Here is a 22,626-nt window from a genome sequence, read left to right on the forward strand (position 1 = left end):
TTATATTGATGATAGATTACTGACAGTAATTATATTGATGATAGATTACTGACAGTAATTATATAAATGATCGATTACTGACAGTAATTATATGAATGATAGATTACTGACAGTAATTATATTGATGATAGATTACTGACAGTAATTATAATGGGGATTACTGACAGTAATTATATTGATGATAGATTTCTGACAGTAATTATATTGATGATAGATTATGACAGTAATTATATAAATGATAGATTATTGACAGTAATTATATTGATGATAGATTACTGACAGTAATTATATAAATATAGATTACTGACAGTAATTATAATGGAGATTACTGACAGTAATTATATTAATGATAGATTACTGACAGTAATTATATTGATGATAGATTACTGACAGTAATTATAATGGGGATTACTGACAGTAATTATATTAATGATAGATTACTGACAGTAATTATATAAATGATAGATTACTGACAGTAATTATATTGATGATAGATTACTGACAGTAATTATAATGGGGATTACTGACAGTAATTATATTAATGATAGATTACTGACAGTAATTATATAAATGATAGATTACTGACAGTAATTATAATGGAGATTACTGACAGTAATTATATTAATGATAGATTACTGACAGTAATTATATTAATGGTAGATTACTGACAGTAATTATAATTGGGACCACTGACACTAATTATATTAATGATAGATTACTGACAGTAAAGATATAAATGATAGATTATTGACAGTTATTATAGTGATGATAGATTACTGACAGTAATTATAATGGGGATAACTGACAGTAATTATATTGATGATAGATTATGACAGTAATTATATAAATGATAGATTATTGACAGTAATTATATTGATGATAGATTACTGACAGTAATTATATTGATGATAGATTACTGACAGTAATTACAATGGGGATTACTGACAGTAATTATATTAATGATAGATTATTGACAGTAATTATATTGATGATAGATTACTGACAGTAATTATATGAATGATAGATTACTGACAGTAATTATATTGATGATAGATTACTGACAGTAATTATATAAATGATAGATTATTGCCAGTAATTATATTGATGATAGATTACTGACAGTAATTATAATGGGGATTACTGACAGTCATTATATTAATGATAGATGACTGACAGCAATTATATAAATGATAGATTACTGACAGTAATTATATAAATGATAGATTATTGACAGTACTTATATTGATGATAGATTACTGACAGTAATTATATTGATAGATGACTGACAGTAATTATAATGGGGATCACTGAAAGTAATGATATTAATGACAGATTACCGACAGTAATTATAATGGGGATTTCTGACAGTAATTATATTAATGATAGATTACTGACAGTAATTATAATGGGGATTTCTGACAGTAATTATATTAATGATAGATTACTGACAGTAATTACATTAATGTTAGATTGCTGACAGTAATTATATAAATGATAGATTACTGACAGTAATTATCTAAATGATAGATTACTGACAGTAATTATATTAATGTTAGATTGCTGATAGTAAATATATAAATGATAGATTACTGACTTGAATTATATAAATAATAGATTACTGACAGTAATTATATTAATGATAGATTACTGACTGTAATTATATTGATGATAGATTGCTGACAGTAATTATGATGGGGATTACTGACAGTAATTATATTAATGATAGATCATTGATAGTAATTATATAGATGATAGATTACTGACAGTAATTATATTAATGATAGATTACTGTCAGTAATTATATCAATGACAGATTACTGACAGTAATTATATAAATGATAGATTACTGACAGTAATTATAATGGGGATTACTGACAGTAATTATATTAATGATAGATTACTGACAGTAATTATATAAATGATAGATTACTGACAGTAATTATAATGGAGATTACTGACAGTAATTATATTAATGGTAGATTACTGACAGTAATTATAATTGGGATTACTGACAGTAATTATATTAATGATAGATTATTGACAGTAATTATATTGATGATAGATTACTGACAGTAATTATATGAATGATAGATTACTGACAGTAATTATATTGATGATAGATTACTGACAGTAATTATATAAATGATAGATTATTGACAGTAATTATATTGATGATAGATTACTGACAGTAATTATATAAATGATAGATTATTGACAGTAATTATATTGATGATAGATTACTGACAGTAATTATATAAATGATAGATTACTGACAGTAATTATATTGATGATAGATTACTGACAGTAATTATAATGGGGATTACTGACAGTAATTATATTAATGATAGATTACTGACAGTAATTATATAAATGATAGATTACTGACAGTAATTATAATGGGGATTACTGATAGTAATTATATTAATGATAGATTACTGACAGTAATTATATTAATGGTAGATTACTGACAGTAATTATAATTGGGACTACTGATACTAATTATATTAATAATAGATTACTGACAGTCATTATATAAATGATAAATTACTGACAGTAATTATATTGATGATAGATTACTGACAGTAATTACATTAATAATTATAATGGGGATTACTGACAGTAATTATATTGATGATAGATTTCTGACAGTAATTATAATGGAGATTACTGGCAGTAATTATATTAATGATAGATTACTGACAGTAATTATATTGATGATAGATTACTGACAGTAATTATAATGGGGATTACTGAGAGTAATTATATTAATGATAGATTACTGACAGTAATTATATTGATGATAGATTACTGACAGTAATTATAATGGGGATTACTGACAGTAATTATATTAATGATAGATTACTGACAGTAATTATATAAATGATAGATTACTGACAGTAATTATAATGGAGATTACTGACAGTAATTATATTAATGATAGATTACTGACAGTAATTATATTAATGGTAGATTACTGACAGTAATTATAATTGGGACTACTGACACTAATTATATTAATGATAGATTACTGACAGTAAAGATATAAATGATAGATTATTGACAGTTATTATAGTGATGATAGATTACTCACAGTAATTATAATGGGGATAACTGACAGTAATTATATTGATGATAGATTATGACAGTAATTATATAAATGATAGATTATTGACAGTAATTATATTGATGATAGATTACTGACAGTAATTATATTGATGATAGATTACTGACAGTAATTATATGAATGATAGATTACTGACAGTAATTATATTGATGATAGATTACTGACAGTAATTATAGAAATGATAGATTATTGACAGTAATTATATTGATGATAGATTACTGACAGTAATTATAATGGGGATTACTGACAGTCATTATATTAATGATAGATGACTGACAGCAATTATATAAATGATAGATTACTGACAGTAATTATATAAATGATAGATTATTGACAGTACTTATATTGATGATAGATTACTGACAGTAATTATATTGATAGATGACTGACAGTAATTATAATGGGGATCACTGAAAGTAATGATATTAATGACAGATTACCGACAGTAATTATAATGGGGATTTCTGACAGTAATTATATTAATGATAGATTACTGACAGTAATTATAATGGGGATTTCTGACAGTAATTATATTAATGATAGATTACTGACAGTAATTACATTAATGTTAGATTGCTGACAGTAATTATATAAATGATAGATTACTGACAGTAATTATATAAATGATAGATTACTGACAGTAATTATATACATGATAGATTATGACAGTAATTATATTAATGATAGATTACTGACAGTAATTATATAAATGATAGATTACTGACAGTAATTATAATGGGGATTACTGACAGTAATTATATTAATGATAGATTACTGACAGTAATTATATAAATGATAGATTACTGACAGTAATTATAATGGGGATTACTGACAGTCATTATATTAATGATAGATGACTGACAGCAATTATATAAATGATAGATTACTGACAGTAATTATATAAATCATAGATTATTGACAGTACTTATATTGATGATAGATTACTGACAGTAATTATATTGATAGATGACTGACAGTAATTATAATGGGGATCACTGAAAGTAATGATATTAATGACAGATTACCGACAGTAATTATAATGGGGATTTCTGACAGTAATTATATTAATGATAGATTAATGACAGTAATTAGAATGGGGATTTCTGACAGTAATTATATTAATGATAGATTACTGACAGTAATTACATTAATGTTAGATTGCTGACAGTAATTATATAAATGATAGATTACTGACAGTAATTATATAAATGATAGATTACTGACAGTAATTATATTAATGTTAGATTGCTGATAGTAAATATATAAATGATAGATTACTGACTTGAATTATATAAATAATAGATTACTGACAGTAATTATATTAATGATATATTACTGACTGTAATTATATTGATGATAGATTGCTGACAGTAATTATGATGGGGATTACTGACAGTAATTATATTAATGATAGATCATTGACAGTAATTATATAGATGATAGATTACTGACAGTAATTATATTAATGATAGATTACTGACAGTAATTATATGAATGATAGATTATTGACAGTAATTATAGTGATGATATATTACTGACAGTAATTATATAAATGATAGATTATTGACAGTAATTATAGTGATGATAGATTACTGACAGTAATTATAATGGGGATTACTGACAGTAATTATATTAATGATAGATTACTGACAGTAATTATATAAATGATAGATTACTGACAGTAATTATATTGATGGTAGATTACCGACAGTAATTATAATGGGGATTACTGACAGTAATTATATTAATGATAGATTACTGACAGTAATTATATAAATGATAGATTACTGACAGTAATTATAATGGGGATTACTGACAGTAATTATATTAATGATAGATTACTGACAGTAATTATATAAATGATAGATTACTGACAGTAATTATATTGATGATAGATTACTGACAGTAATTATATAAATGATAGATTACTGACAGTAATTATAGTAATGATAGATTACTGACAGTAATTATATAAATGATAGATTACTGACAGTAATTATAATGGGGATTACTGACAGTAATTATATTAATGATAGATTACTGACAGTAATTATATTGATGATAGATTACTGACAGTAATTATAATGGGGATTACTGACAGTAATTATATTAATGATAGATTACTGACAGTAATTATATAAATGATAGATTACTGACAGTAATTATATTGATGATAGATTACTGACAGTAATTATAATGGGGATTACTGACAGTAATTATATTAATGATAGATTACTGACAGTAATTATATAAATTATAGATTACTGACAGTAATTATATTGATGATAGATTACTGACAGTAATTATAATGGGGATTACTGACAGTAATTATATTAATGATAGATTACTGACAGTAATTATATAAATGATAGATTACTGACAGTAATTATAATGAGGATTACTGACAGTAATTATATTAATGATAGACTACTGACAGTAATTATATTAATGGTAGATTACTGACAGTAATTATAATTGGGACTACTGACACTAATTATATTAATGATAGATTACTGACAGTAATTATATAAATGATAGATTACTGACAGTAATTATATTGATGATAGATTACTGACAGTAATTATAATGGGGATTACTGACAGTAATTATATTGATGATAGATTTCTGACAGTAATTATATTGATGATAGATTACTGACAGTAAAGATATAAATGATAGATTATTGACAGTAATTATATTGATGATAGATTACTGACAGTCATTATATTGATGATGGATTACTGACAGAAATTATATAAATGATAGATTACTGACAGTAATTATATTGATGATAGATTACTAACAGTAATTATATTGATGATAGATTACTGACAGTAATTATATTGATGATAGATTACTGACAGTAATTATATAAATGATCGATTACTGACAGTAATTATATGAATGATAGATTACTGACAGTAATTATATTGATGATAGATTACTGACAGTAATTATAATGGGGATTACTGACAGTAATTATATTGATGATAGATTTCTGACAGTAATTATATTGATGATAGATTATGACAGTAATTATATAAATGATAGATTATTGACAGTAATTATATTGATGATAGATTACTGACAGTAATTATATAAATATAGATTACTGACAGTAATTATAATGGAGATTACTGACAGTAATTATATTAATGATAGATTACTGACAGTAATTATATTGATGATAGATTACTGACAGTAATTATAATGGGGATTACTGACAGTAATTATATTAATGATAGATTACTGACAGTAATTATATAAATGATAGATTACTGACAGTAATTATATTGATGATAGATTACTGACAGTAATTATAATGGGGATTACTGACAGTAATTATATTAATGATAGATTACTGACAGTAATTATATAAATGATAGATTACTGACAGTAATTATAATGGAGATTACTGACAGTAATTATATTAATGATAGATTACTGACAGTAATTATATTAATGGTAGATTACTGACAGTAATTATAATTGGGACCACTGACACTAATTATATTAATGATAGATTACTGACAGTAAAGATATAAATGATAGATTATTGACAGTTATTACAGTGATGATAGATTTCTGACAGTAATTATAATGGGGATAACTGACAGTAATTATATTGATGATAGATTATGACAGTAATTATATAAATGATAGATTATTGACAGTAATTATATTGATGATAGATTACTGACAGTAATTATATTGATGATAGATTACTGACAGTAATTATAATGGGGATTACTGACAGTAATTATATTAATGATAGATTATTGACAGTAATTATATTGATGATAGATTACTGACAGTAATTATATGAATGATAGATTACTGACAGTAATTATATTGATGATAGATTACTGACAGTAATTATATAAATGATAGATTATTGACAGTAATTATATTGATGATAGATTACTGACAGTAATTATAATGGGGATTACTGACAGTCATTATATTAATGATAGATGACTGACAGCAATTATATAAATGATAGATTACTGACAGTAATTATATAAATGATAGATTATTGACAGTACTTATATTGATGATAGATTACTGACAGTAATTATATTGATAGATGACTGACAGTAATTATAATGGGGATCACTGAAAGTAATGATATTAATGACAGATTACCGACAGGAATTATAATGGGGATTTCTGACAGTAATTATATTAATGATAGATTACTGACAGTAATTATAATGGGGATTTCTGACAGTAATTATATTAATGATAGATTACTGACAGTAATTACATTAATGTTAGATTGCTGACAGTAATTATATAAATGATAGATTACTGACAGTAATTATATAAATGATAGATTACTGACAGTAATTATATTAATGTTAGATTGCTGATAGTAAATATATAAATGATAGATTACTGACTTGAATTATATAAATAATAGATTACTGACAGTAATTATATTAATGATAGATTACTGACTGTAATTATATTGATGATAGATTGCTGACAGTAATTATGATGGGGATTACTGACAGTAATTATATTAATGATAGATCATTGATAGTAATTATATAGATGATAGATTACTGACAGTAATTATATTAATGATAGATTACTGACAGTAATTATATTAATGATAGATTACTGACAGTAATTATGTAAATGATAGATTACTGACAGTAATTATAATGGGGATTACTGACAGTAATTATATTGATGGTAGATTACTGACAGTAATTATAATGGGGATTACTGACAGTAATTATATTAATGATAGATTACTGACAGTAATTATATAAATGATAGATTACTGACAGTAATTATAATGGGGATTACTGACAGTAATTATATTAATGATAGATTACTGATAGTAATTATATTAATGGTAGATTACTGACAGTAATTATAATTGGGACTGCTGACACTAATTATATTAATAATAGATTACTGACAGTCATTATATAAATGATAGATTACTGACAGTAATTATATTGATGATAGATTACTGACAGTAATTATATTAATAATTATAATGGGGATTACTGACAGTAATTATATTGATGATAGATTTCTGACAGTAATTATATTGATGATAGATTACTGACAGTAAAGATATAAATGATAGATTATTGACAGTTATTATAGTGATAATAGATTACTGACAGTAATTATAATGTGGATAACTGACAGTAATTATATTAATGATACATTACTGACAGTAATTATATTGATGATAGATTATGACAGTATTATATAAATGATAGATTATTGACAGTAATTATATTGATGATAGATTATGACAGTAATTATATAAATGATAGATTATTGACAGTAATTATATAAATGATAGATTATTGACAGTAATTATATTAATGATAGATTACTGACAGTAATTATATAAATGATAGATTATTGACAGTAATTATATTGATGATAGATTACTGACAGTAATTATATTGATGATAGATTAATGACAGTAATTATAATGGGGATTACTGACAGTCATTATATTAATGATAGATTACTGACAGTAATTATATAAATGATAGATTACTGACAGTAATTATAATGGAGATTACTGACAGTAATTATATTAATGATAGATTACTGACAGTAATTATATTAATGGTAGATTACTGACAGTCATTATATTAATGGTAGATTACTGACAGTAATTATAATGGGGATTACTGACAGTAATTATATTAATGATAGATTACTGACTGTAATTATATTGATGATAGATTGCTGACAGTAATTATGATGGGGATTACTGACAGTAATTATATTAATGATAGATCATTGACAGTAATTATATGAATGATAGATTACTGACAGTAATTATATTAATGATAGATTACTGTCAGTAATTATATCAATGACAGATTACTGACAGTAATTATATAACTGATAGATTATTGACAGTAATTATAGTGATGATAGATTACTGACAGTAATTATATAAATGATAGATTACTGACAGTAATTATAATGGGGATTACTGACAGTAATTATATTAATGATAGATTACTGACAATAATTATATAAATGATAGATTACTGACAGTAATTCTAATGGGGATTACTGACTGTAATTATATTAATGATAGATTACTGACAGTAATTATATTAATGATAGATTACTGACAGTAATTATAGTGATGATAGATTACTGACAGTAATTATATAAATGATAGATTACTGACAGTAATTATAATGATAGATTACTGACAGTAATTATATTAATGATAGATTACTGACAGTAATTATAATGGGGATTACTGACAGTAATTATATTAATGATAGATTACTGACAGTAATTATAATGGGGATTACTGACAGTAATTATATTAATGATAGATCACTGACAGTAATTATAATGGGGATTACTGACAGTAATTATATAAATGATAGATTACTGACAGTAATTATATAAATGATAGATTACTGACAGTAATTATATTGATGATAGATTACTGACAGCAATTATATTGATGATAGATTACTGACAGTAATTATAATGGGGATTACTGACAGTAATTATATTAATGATAGATTACTGACAGTAATTATATAAATGATAGATTACTGACAGCAATTATAATGGGGATTACTGACAGTAATTATATTAATGATAGATTACTGACAGTAATTATATTAATGGTAGATTACTGACAGTAATTATAATTGGGACTACTGACACTAATTATATTAATGATAGATTACTGACAGTAAAGATATAAATGATAGATTATTGACAGTTATTATAGTGATGATAGATTACTGACAGTAATTATAATGGGGATAACTGACAGTAATTATATTGATGATAGATTATGACAGTAATTATATAAATGATAGATTATTGACAGTAATTATATTGATGATAGATTACTGACAGTAATTATATTGATGATAGATTACTGACAGTAATTATATTGATGATAGATTACTGACAGTAATTATATAAATGATAGATTATTGACAGTAATTATATTGATGATAGATTACTGACAGTAATTATAATGGGGATTACTGACAGTCATTATATTAATGATAGATGACTGACAGCAATTATATAAATGATAGATTACTGACAGTAATTATATAAATGATAGATTATTGACAGTACTTATATTGATGATAGATTACTGACAGTAATTATATTGATAGATGACTGACAGTAATTACAATGGGGATCACTGAAAGTAATGATATTAATGACAGATTACCGACAGTAATTATAATGGGGATTTCTGACAGTAATTATATTAATGATAGATTACTGACAGTAATTATAATGGGGATTTCTGACAGTAATTATATTAATGATAGATTACTGACAGTAATTACATTAATGTTAGATTGCTGACAGTAATTATATAAATGATAGATTACTGACAGTAATTATATAAATGATAGATTACTGACAGTAATTATATTAATGTTAGATTGCTGATAGTAAATATATAAATGATAGATTACTGACTTGAATTATATAAATAATAGATTACTGACAGTAATTATATTAATGATAGATTACTGACTGTAATTATATTGATGATAGATTGCTGACAGTAATTATGATGGGGATTACTGACAGTAATTATATTAATGATAGATCATTGATAGTAATTATATAGATGACAGATTACTGACAGTAATTATATAAATGATAGATTACTGACAGTAATTATAATGGGGATTACTGACAGTAATTATATAAATGATAGATTACTGACAGTAATTATATTAATGATAGATTACTGACAGTAATTATATAAATGATAGATTACTGACAGTAATTATAATGGGGATTACTGACAGTAATTATATTAATGATAGATTACTGACAGTAATTATATAAATGATAGATTACTGACAGTAATTATATTAATGATAGATTACTGACAGGAATTATAATGGGGATTACTGACAGTAATTATATTGATGATAGATTACTGGCAGGAATTATAATGGGGATTACTGACAGTAATTATATAAATGATAGATTACTGACAGTAATTATATTAATGATAGATTACTGACAGGAATTATATTGATGATAGATTACTGACAGGAATTATAATGGGGATTACTGACAGTAATTATATTGATGATAGATTACTGACAGTATTTATATTGATGATAGATTACTGACAGTAATTATATAAATAATAGATTACTGACAGTAATTATATTAATGATAGATTACTGACAGTAATTACATTGATGATAGATTACTGACAGTAATTATAATGGGGATTACTGACAGTAATTATATTAATGATAGATTACTGACAGTAATTATATTGATGATAGATTACTGACAGGAATTATATTGATGATAGATTACTGACAGTAATTATATTGATGATAGATTACTGACAGGAATTATATTGATGATAGATTACTGACAGGAATTATAATGGGAATTACTGACAGTAATTATATTAATGATAGATTACTGACAGTAATTATAATGGGGATTACTAACAGTAATTATATTGATGATAGATTACTGACAGTAATTATATTGATGATAGATTACTGACAGGAATTATATTAATGATAGATTACTGACAGGAATTATAATGGGGATTACTGACAGTAATTATATTGATGATAGATTACTGACAGTAATTATATAAATGATAGATTACTGACTTGAATTATATAAATAATAGATTACTGACAGTAATTATATTAATGATAGATTACTGACTGTAATTATATTGATGATAGATTGCTGACAGTAATTATGATGGGGATTACTGACAGTAATTATATTAATGATAGATCATTGATAGTAATTATATAGATGACAGATTACTGACAGTAATTATATAAATGATAGATTACTGACAGTAATTATAATGGGGATTACTGACAGTAATTATATTAATGATAGATTACTGACAGTAATTATATAAATGATAGATTACTGACAGTAATTATATTAATGATAGATTACTGACAGTAATTATATAAATGATAGATTACTGACAGTAATTATAATGGGGATTACTGACAGTAATTATATAAATGATAGATTACTGACAGTAATTATATTAATGATAGATTACTGACAGTAATTATATAAATGATAGATTACTGACAGTAATTATATTGATGATAGATTACTGACAATAATTATATAAATGATAGATTACTGACAGTAATTCTAATGGGGATTACTGACTGTAATTATATTAATGATAGATTACTGACAGTAATTATATTAATGATAGATTACTGACAGTAATTATAGTGATGATAGATTACTGACAGTAATTATATAAATGATAGATTACTGACAGTAATTATAATGATAGATTACTGACAGTAATTATATTAATGATAGATTACTGACAGTAATTATAATGGGGATTACTGACAGTAATTATATTAATGATAGATTACTGACAGTAATTATAATGGGGATTACTGACAGTAATTATATTAATGATAGATCACTGACAGTAATTATAATGGGGATTACTGACAGTAATTATATAAATGATAGATTACTGACAGTAATTATATTGATGATAGATTACTGACAGCAATTATATTGATGATAGATTACTGACAGTAATTATAATGGGGATTACTGACAGTAATTATATTAATGATAGATTACTGACAGTAATTATATAAATGATAGATTACTGACAGCAATTATAATGGGGATTACTGACAGTAATTATATTAATGATAGATTACTGACAGTAATTATATTAATGGTAGATTACTGACAGTAATTATAATTGGGACTACTGACACTAATTATATTAATGATAGATTACTGACAGTAAAGATATAAATGATAGATTATTGACAGTTATTATAGTGATGATAGATTACTGACAGTAATTATAATGGGGATAACTGACAGTAATTATATTGATGATAGATTATGACAGTAATTATATAAATGATAGATTATTGACAGTAATTATATTGATGATAGATTACTGACAGTAATTATATTGATGATAGATTACTGACAGTAATTATATAAATGATAGATTATTGACAGTAATTATATTGATGATAGATTACTGACAGTAATTATAATGGGGATTACTGACAGTCATTATATTAATGATAGATGACTGACAGCAATTATATAAATTATAGATTACTGACAGTAATTATATAAATGATAGATTATTGACAGTACTTATATTGATGATAGATTACTGACAGTAATTATACTGATAGATGACTGACAGTAATTACAATGGGGATCACTGAAAGTAATGATATTAATGACAGATTACCGACAGTAATTATAATGGGGATTTCTGACAGTAATTATATTAATGATAGATTACTGACAGTAATTATAATGGGGATTTCTGACAGTAATTATATTAATGATAGATTACTGACAGTAATTACATTAATGTTAGATTGCTGACAGTAATTATATAAATGATAGATTACTGACAGTAATTATATAAATGATAGATTACTGACAGTAATTATATTAATGTTAGATTGCTGATAGTAAATATATAAATGATAGATTACTGACTTGAATTATATAAATAATAGATTACTGACAGTAATTATATTAATGATAGATTACTGACTGTAATTATATTGATGATAGATTGCTGACAGTAATTATGATGGGGATTACTGACAGTAATTATATTAATGATAGATCATTGATAGTAATTATATAGATGACAGATTACTGACAGTAATTATATAAATGATAGATTACTGACAGTAATTATAATGGGGATTACTGACAGTAATTATATAAATGATAGATTACTGACAGTAATTATATTAATGATAGATTACTGACAGTAATTATATAAATGATAGATTACTGACAGTAATTATAATGGGGATTACTGACAGTAATTATATTAATGATAGATTACTGACAGTAATTATATAAATGATAGATTACTGACAGTAATTATATTAATGATAGATTACTGACAGGAATTATAATGGGGATTACTGACAGTAATTATATTGATGATAGATTACTGACAGGAATTATAATGGGGATTACTGACAGTAATTATATAAATGATAGATTACTGACAGTAATTATATTGATGATAGATTACTGACAGGAATTATAATGGGGATTACTGACAGTAATTATATTGATGATAGATTACTGACAGTAATTATATTAATGATAGATTACTGACAGTAATTATATTGATGATAGATTACTGACAGTAATTATATAAATAATAGATTACTGACAGTAATTATATTAATGATAGATTACTGACAGTAATTACATTGATGATAGATTACTGACAGTAATTATAATGGGGATTACTGACAGTAATTATATTAATGATAGATTACTGACAGTAATTATATTGATGATAGATTACTGACAGGAATTATATTGATGATAGATTACTGACAGTAATTATATTGATGATAGATTACTGACAGTAATTATATTGATGATAGATTACTGACAGGAATTATATTGATGATAGATTACTGACAGGAATTATAATGGGAATTACTGACAGTAATTATATTAATGATAGATTACTGACAGTAATTATAATGGGGATTACTAACAGTAATTATATTGATGATAGATTACTGACAGTAATTATATTGATGATAGATTACTGACAGGAATTATATTAATGATAGATTACTGACAGGAATTATAATGGGGATTACTGACAGTAATTATATTGATGATAGATTACTGACAGTAATTATATAAATGATAGATTACTGACTTGAATTATATAAATAATAGATTACTGACAGTAATTATATTAATGATAGATTACTGACTGTAATTATATTGATGATAGATTGCTGACAGTAATTATGATGGGGATTACTGACAGTAATTATATTAATGATAGATCATTGATAGTAATTATATAGATGACAGATTACTGACAGTAATTATATAAATGATAGATTACTGACAGTAATTATAATGGGGATTACTGACAGTAATTATATTAATGATAGATTACTGACAGTAATTATATAAATGATAGATTACTGACAGTAATTATATTAATGATAGATTACTGACAGTAATTATATAAATGATAGATTACTGACAGTAATTATAATGGGGATTACTGACAGTAATTATATTAATGATAGATTACTGACAGTAATTATATAAATGATAGATTACTGACAGTAATTATATTAATGATAGATTACTGACAGTAATTATATAAATGATAGATTACTGACAGTAATTATATTGATGATAGATTACTGACAGCAATTATATTGATGATAGATTACTGACAGTAATTATAATGGGGATTACTGACAGTAATTATATTAATGATAGATTACTGACAGTAATTATATAAATGATAGATTACTGACAGCAATTATAATGGGGATTACTGACAGTAATTATATTAATGATAGATTACTGACAGTAATTATATTAATGGTAGATTACTGACAGTAATTATAATTGGGACTACTGACACTAATTATATTAATGATAGATTACTCACAGTCATTATATAAATGATAGATTACTGACAGTAATTATGTTGATGATAGATTACTGACAGTAATTATATTAATAATTATAATGGGGATTACTGACAGTAATTATATTGATGATAGATTTCTGACAGTAATTATATTGATGATAGATTACTGACAGTAAAGATATAAATGATAGATTATTGACAGTAATTATAATGGGGATAACTGACAGTAATTATATTGATGATAGATTATGACAGTAATTATATAAATGATAGATTACTGACAGTAATTATAGTGATGATAGATTACTGACAGTAATTATATTGGGGATAACTGACAGTAATTATATTGATGATAGATTATGACAGTAATTATATAAATGATAGATTATTGACAGTAATTATATTGATGATAGATTACTGACAGTAATTATATTGATGATGGATTACTGACAGTAATTATATTGATGATAGATTACTGACAGTAATTATATTAATGATGGATTACTGACAGTAATTATAATGGGGATTACTGACAGTAATTATATTGATGATAGATTACTGACAGTAATTATATTAATGATAGATTACTGACAGTAATTATATAAATGATAGATTACTGACAGTAATTATATCGATGATAGATTACTGACAGTAATTATATTGATGATGGATTACTGACAGTAATTATATCGATCATAGATTACTGACAGTAATTATATTGATGATGGATTACTGACAGTAGTTATATCGATGATAGATTACTGACAGTAATTATATTGATGATGGATTACTGACAGTAATTATAATGGGGATTACTGACAGTAATTATATTGATGATAGATTACTGACAGTAATTATATAAATGATAGATTACTGACAGTAATTATATTGATGATAGATTACTGACAGTAATTATAATGGGGATTACTGACAGTAATTATATTGATGATAGATTACTGACAGTAATTATATTAATGATGGATTACTGACAGTAATTATATTGATGATAGATTACTGACAGTAATTATATTGATGATAGATTACTGACAGGAATTATAATGGGGATTACTGACAGTAATTATATTGATGATAGATTACTGACAGGAATTATAATGGGGATTACTGACAGTAATTATATAAATGATAGATTACTGACAGTAATTATATTAATGATAGATTACTGACAGTAATTATATTGATGATAGATTACTGACAGGAATTATAATGGGGATTACTGACAGTAATTATATTGATGATAGATTACTGACAGTAATTATATTGATGATAGATTACTGACAGTAATTATATAAATAATAGATTACTGACAGTAATTATATTAATGATAGATTACTGACAGTAATTACATTGATGATAGATTACTGACAGTAATTATAATGGGGATTACTGACAGTAATTATATTAATGATAGATTACTGACAGTAATTATATTGATGATAGATTACTGACAGTAATTATATTGATGATAGATTACTGACAGGAATTATATTGATGATAGATTACTGACAGGAATTATAATGAGAATTACTGACAGTAATTTTATTAATGATAGATTACTGACAGTAATTATAATGGGGATTACTAACAGTAATTATATTGATGATAGATTACTGACAGTAATTATATTGATGATAGATTACTGACAGGAATTATATTAATGATAGATTACTGACAGGAATTATAATGGGGATTACTGACAGTAATTATATTGATGATAGATTACTGACAGTAATTATATAAATGATAGATTACTGACAGGAATTATAATGGGGATTACTGACAGTAATTAAATTGATGATAGATTACTGACAGTAATTATATTTCGGATTACTGACAGTAATTATATTGATGATAGATTACTGACAGGAATTATATTGATGATAGATTACTGACAGTAATTATAATGGGGATTACTGACAGTAATTATATTGATGATAGATTACTGAAAGTAATTATATTTCGCATTACTGACAGTAATTATATTGATGATAGATTACTGACAGTAATTATATTGATGATAGATTACTGACATTGATTATATTGGGGATTACTGACAGTAATTATATTAATGATAGATTACTTACAGTAATTATATTAAGGATGAATTACTGACAGTAATTATATTGATGATAGATTACTGACAGTAATTATATTTCGGATTACTGACAGTAATTATATTGATGATAGATTACTGACAGTGATTATATTGGGGCTTACTGACAGTAATTATATTAATGATAGGTTACTGACAGTAATTATAATGGGGATTACTGACAGTAATTATATTGATGATAGATTACTGACAGTAATTATATTAATGATAGATTACTGACAGTAATTATATTAATGATAGATTACTGACAGTAATTATAATGGGGATTACTGACTGTAATTATATTGATGATAGATTACTGACAGTAATTATATTGATGATAGATTACTGACAGTAATTATATTGGGGATTACTGACAGTAATTATATTAATGACAGATTACTGACAGTAATTATATTGGGGATTACTGACAGTAATTATATTAATGACAGATTACTGTCAGTAATTATATAAATGATAGATTACTGACAGTAATTATATTGATGATAGATTACTGACATTAATTATAATGGGGATTACTGACAGTAATTATATTAATGACAGATTACTGACAGTAATTATATTAATGATAGATTACTGACATTAATTATAATGGGGATTACTGACAGTAATTATATTGATGATAGATTACTGACATTAATTATAATGGGGATTACTGACAGTAATTATATTGATGATAGATTACTGACAGTAATTATATTGGGGATTACTGACAGTAATTAAATTAATGACAGATTACTGACAGTAATTATATTAATGATAGATTACTGACATTAATTATAATGGGGATTACTGACAGTAATTATATTGATGATAGATTACTGACATTAATTATAATGGGGATTACTGACAGTAATTATATTGATGATAGATTACTGACAGTAATTATATCAATGATAGATTACTGAGATTACTGACAGTAATTATATCAATGATAGATTACTGACAGTAATTATATCAATGATAGATTACTGACAGTAATTATAATGGGGATTACTGACTGTAATTATATTAATGATAGATTACTGACAGTAATTATATCGATGATAGATGACTGACAGTAATTATAATGGGGATTACTGACAGTAATTATATAAATGATAGATGACTGACAGTAATTATATTAATGATAGATTACTGACAGTAATTATAATGGGGATTACTGACAGTAATTATATTAATGATAGATGACTGACAGTAATTATATTAATGATAGATTACTGACAGTAATTATATAGATGATAGATTACTGACAGTAATTATAATGGGGATTACTGACAGTAATTATATTGATGATAGATTACTGACAGTAATTATATCGATGATAGATGACTGACAGTAATTATAATGGGGATTACTGATGGTAATTATATCGATGATAGATTACTGACAGTAATTATATCGATGATAGATTATTGACAGTAATTATATTGGGGATTACTGACAGTAATTATATTAATGATAGATTACTGACAGTAATTATATAAATGTTAGATGACTGACAGTAATTATATTGGGGATTTCTGACAGTAATTATATTAATAATAGATTACTGACAGTAATCATAATGGGGATTACTGACAGTAATTATATTAATGATAGATGACTGACAGTAATTATATTAATGATAGATTACTGACAGTAATTATATCGATGATAGATTGCTGACAGTAATTATATAAATGTTAGATTACTGACAGTAATTATATTGGGGATTTCTGACAGTAATTATATTAATGATAGATTACTGACAGTAATTATAATGGGGATTACTGACAGTAATTATATTAATGATAGATGACTGACAGTAATTATATTAATGATAGATTATTGACAGTAATTATATCGATGATAGATTACTGACAGTAATTATATAAATGTTAGATTACTGACAGTAATTATATTGGGGATTTCTGACAGTAATTATATTAAAGATAGATTACTGACAGTAATTATATTAATGATAGATTACTGACAGTAATTATAATGGGGATTACTGACAGTAATTATATCGATGATAGATTACTGACAGTAATTCTATAAATGTTAGATTACTGACAGTAATTATATTGGGGATTTCTGACAGTCATTATATTAATGATAGATTACTGACAGTAATTATAATGGGGATTACTGACAGTAATTATATTAATGTTAGATTACTGACAGTAATTATATTGGGGATTTCTGACAGTAATTATATTAATGATAGATTACTGACAGTAATTAAAATGGGGATTACTGACAGTAATTATATTAATGATAGATTACTGACAGTAATTAGAATGGGGATTACTGACAGTAATTATATTAATGATAGATTACTGACAGTAATTATATTAATGATAGATGACTAACAGTAATTATAATGGGGATTACTGACAGTAATTATATTAATGATAGATTACTGACAGTAATTATAATGGGGATTACTGACAGTAATTATATTAATGATAGATTACTGACAGTAATTATAATGGGGATTACTGACAGTAATTATATTAATGATAGATTTCTGACAGTAATTATATTAATGATAGATTACTGACAGTAATTATATAAATGATAGATTACTGACAGTAATTATATTGGGGATTACTGACAGTCATTATATTGATGGTAGATTACTGACAGTAATTATATAAATGATAGATTACTGACAGTAATTATATAAATGATAGATTACTGACAGTAATTATAATGGGGATTACTGACAGTAATTATATAAATGATAGATTACTGACAGTAATTATATAAATGATAGATTACTGACAGTAATTATAATGGGGATTACTGACAGTAATTATATAAATGATAGATTACTGACAGTAATTATATAAATGATAGATTACTGACAGTAATTATATAAATGATAGATTACTGACAGTAATTATAATGGGGATTACTGACAGTAATTATATCGATGATAGATTACTGACAGTAATTATATTAATGATAGATTACTGACAGTAATTATATTAATGATAGATTACTGACAGTAATTATAATGGGGATTACTGACAGTAATTATATTAATGATAGATTACTGACAGTAATTATATTAATGGTAGATTACTGACAGTAATTATAATGGGGATTACTGACAGTAATTATATTAATGATAGATTACTGACAGTAATTATATTAATGATAGATTACTGACAGTAATTATAATGGGGATTACTGACAGTAATTATATTAATGATAGATTACTGACAGTAATTATATCGATGATATATTACTGACAGTAATTATATTGATGATAGATTACTGACAGTAATTATATTAATGATAGATTACTGACAGTAATTATATTGGGGATTACTGACAGTAATTATATAAATGATAGATTACTGACAGTAATTATATAAATGATAGATTACTGACAGTAATTATATCGATGATATATTACTGACAGTAATTATATTGATGATAGATTACTGACAGTGATTATATTGATGATAGATTACTGACAGTAATAATATTAAGGACCTCCGACTGACAGGAATTGTAACCAGGCCCAGCTTCAGGCCTCGGCCTCCCGCTCGCTGCCCCGGGGCCTCAAGGCCGGATCCCGCCCGCCGCCGCCATCTTGCTACAGGAGAAGCTGCGCCGGTAGTAAGGATGACGCATGGGGACCCGGAACTTAATCTCCCTGGGGAGCGAGGGAGGGAGGTCACGGTGAAGACGTTGGAGGCCCCTTGGACAATGGGCGTGACGTCACTGGGCTACTCTGATCCAACAAGGTCTCAGAGTGTTTGTCAATATAATGGGTGATAACTGGGGAATCAATGTATCTTCATCAGTATAATGGGGGATAACTGGGGAATCACTGTATCTTCATCAATATAATGGGTGATAACTGGGGAATCAATGTATCTTCATCAATATAATGGGTGATAACTGGGGAATCACTTTATCTTCATCAATATAATGGGTGATAACTGGGGAATCAATGTATCTTCATCAATATAATGGGTGATAACTGGGGAATCAATGTATCTTCATCAATATAATGGGTGATAACTGGGGGATCACTGTATCTTCATCAATATAATGGGTGATAACTGGGGAATCAATGTATCTTCATCAATATAATGGGTGATAACTGGGGGATCACTGTATCTTCAGCAATATAATGGGTGATAACAGGGGAATCACTGTATCTTCATCAATATAATGGGTGATAACTGGGGAATCACTGTATCTTCATCAATATAATGGCTGATAACTGGGGGATCAATGTATCTTCATCAATATAATGGGTGATAACTGGGGAATCAATGTATTTTCATCAATATAATGGGTGATAACTGGGGGATCACTGTATCTTCATCAATATAATGGGTGATAACTGGGGAATCAATGTATCTTCATCAATATAATTGGTGATAACTGGGGGATCAATGTATCTTCATCAATATAATGGGTGATAACTGGGGAATCAATGTATCTTCATCAATATAATGGCTGATAACTGGGGCATCAATGTATCTTCATCAATATAATGGGTGATAACTGGCGAATCAATCTATCTTCATCAATATAATGGGTGATAACTGGTGGATCAATGTATCTTCATCAATATAATGGGTGATAACTGGGGGATCAATGTATCTTCATCAATATAATGGGTGATAACTGGGGAATAATGTATCTTCATCAATATAATGGCTGATAACTGGGGAATCAATGTATCTTCATCAATATAATGGGTGATAACTGGGGAATCAATGTACCTTCATCAATATAATGGGTGATAACTGGGGAATCAATGTATCTTCATCAATATAATGGGTGATAACTGGGGAATCAATGTATCTTCATCAATATAATGGGTGATAACTGGGGAATCAATGTATCTTCATCAATATAATGGGTGATAACTGGGGAATCAAT

General features: G+C 25.6%; 1 protein-coding gene across 3 annotated transcripts in view; it reads right to left on the reverse strand.

Annotated features, from left to right (window-relative positions):
- LOC139247683 (C-type lectin domain family 4 member E-like) overlaps positions 1 to 21,354 on the reverse strand; it is a 128,747-nt gene extending 107,393 nt beyond the window's left edge. The window contains exon 1 of one of the 3 annotated variants that reach the window (XM_070871770.1): positions 21,231 to 21,354. The gene's annotated coding sequence lies outside the window, so the exon portion shown is untranslated. Of the gene's footprint in view, positions 1 to 21,201 lie in introns of all 3 variants that reach the window. The other 2 variants (XM_070871768.1, XM_070871769.1) reach the window with 2 other exon arrangements.
- Between the last annotated feature and the right edge of the window lie 1,272 nt (positions 21,355 to 22,626).

Source organism: Pristiophorus japonicus, unplaced genomic scaffold (genome assembly GCF_044704955.1).
Source record: "Pristiophorus japonicus isolate sPriJap1 unplaced genomic scaffold, sPriJap1.hap1 HAP1_SCAFFOLD_281, whole genome shotgun sequence".
Taxonomy (NCBI): Eukaryota; Metazoa; Chordata; class Chondrichthyes; family Pristiophoridae; genus Pristiophorus; species Pristiophorus japonicus.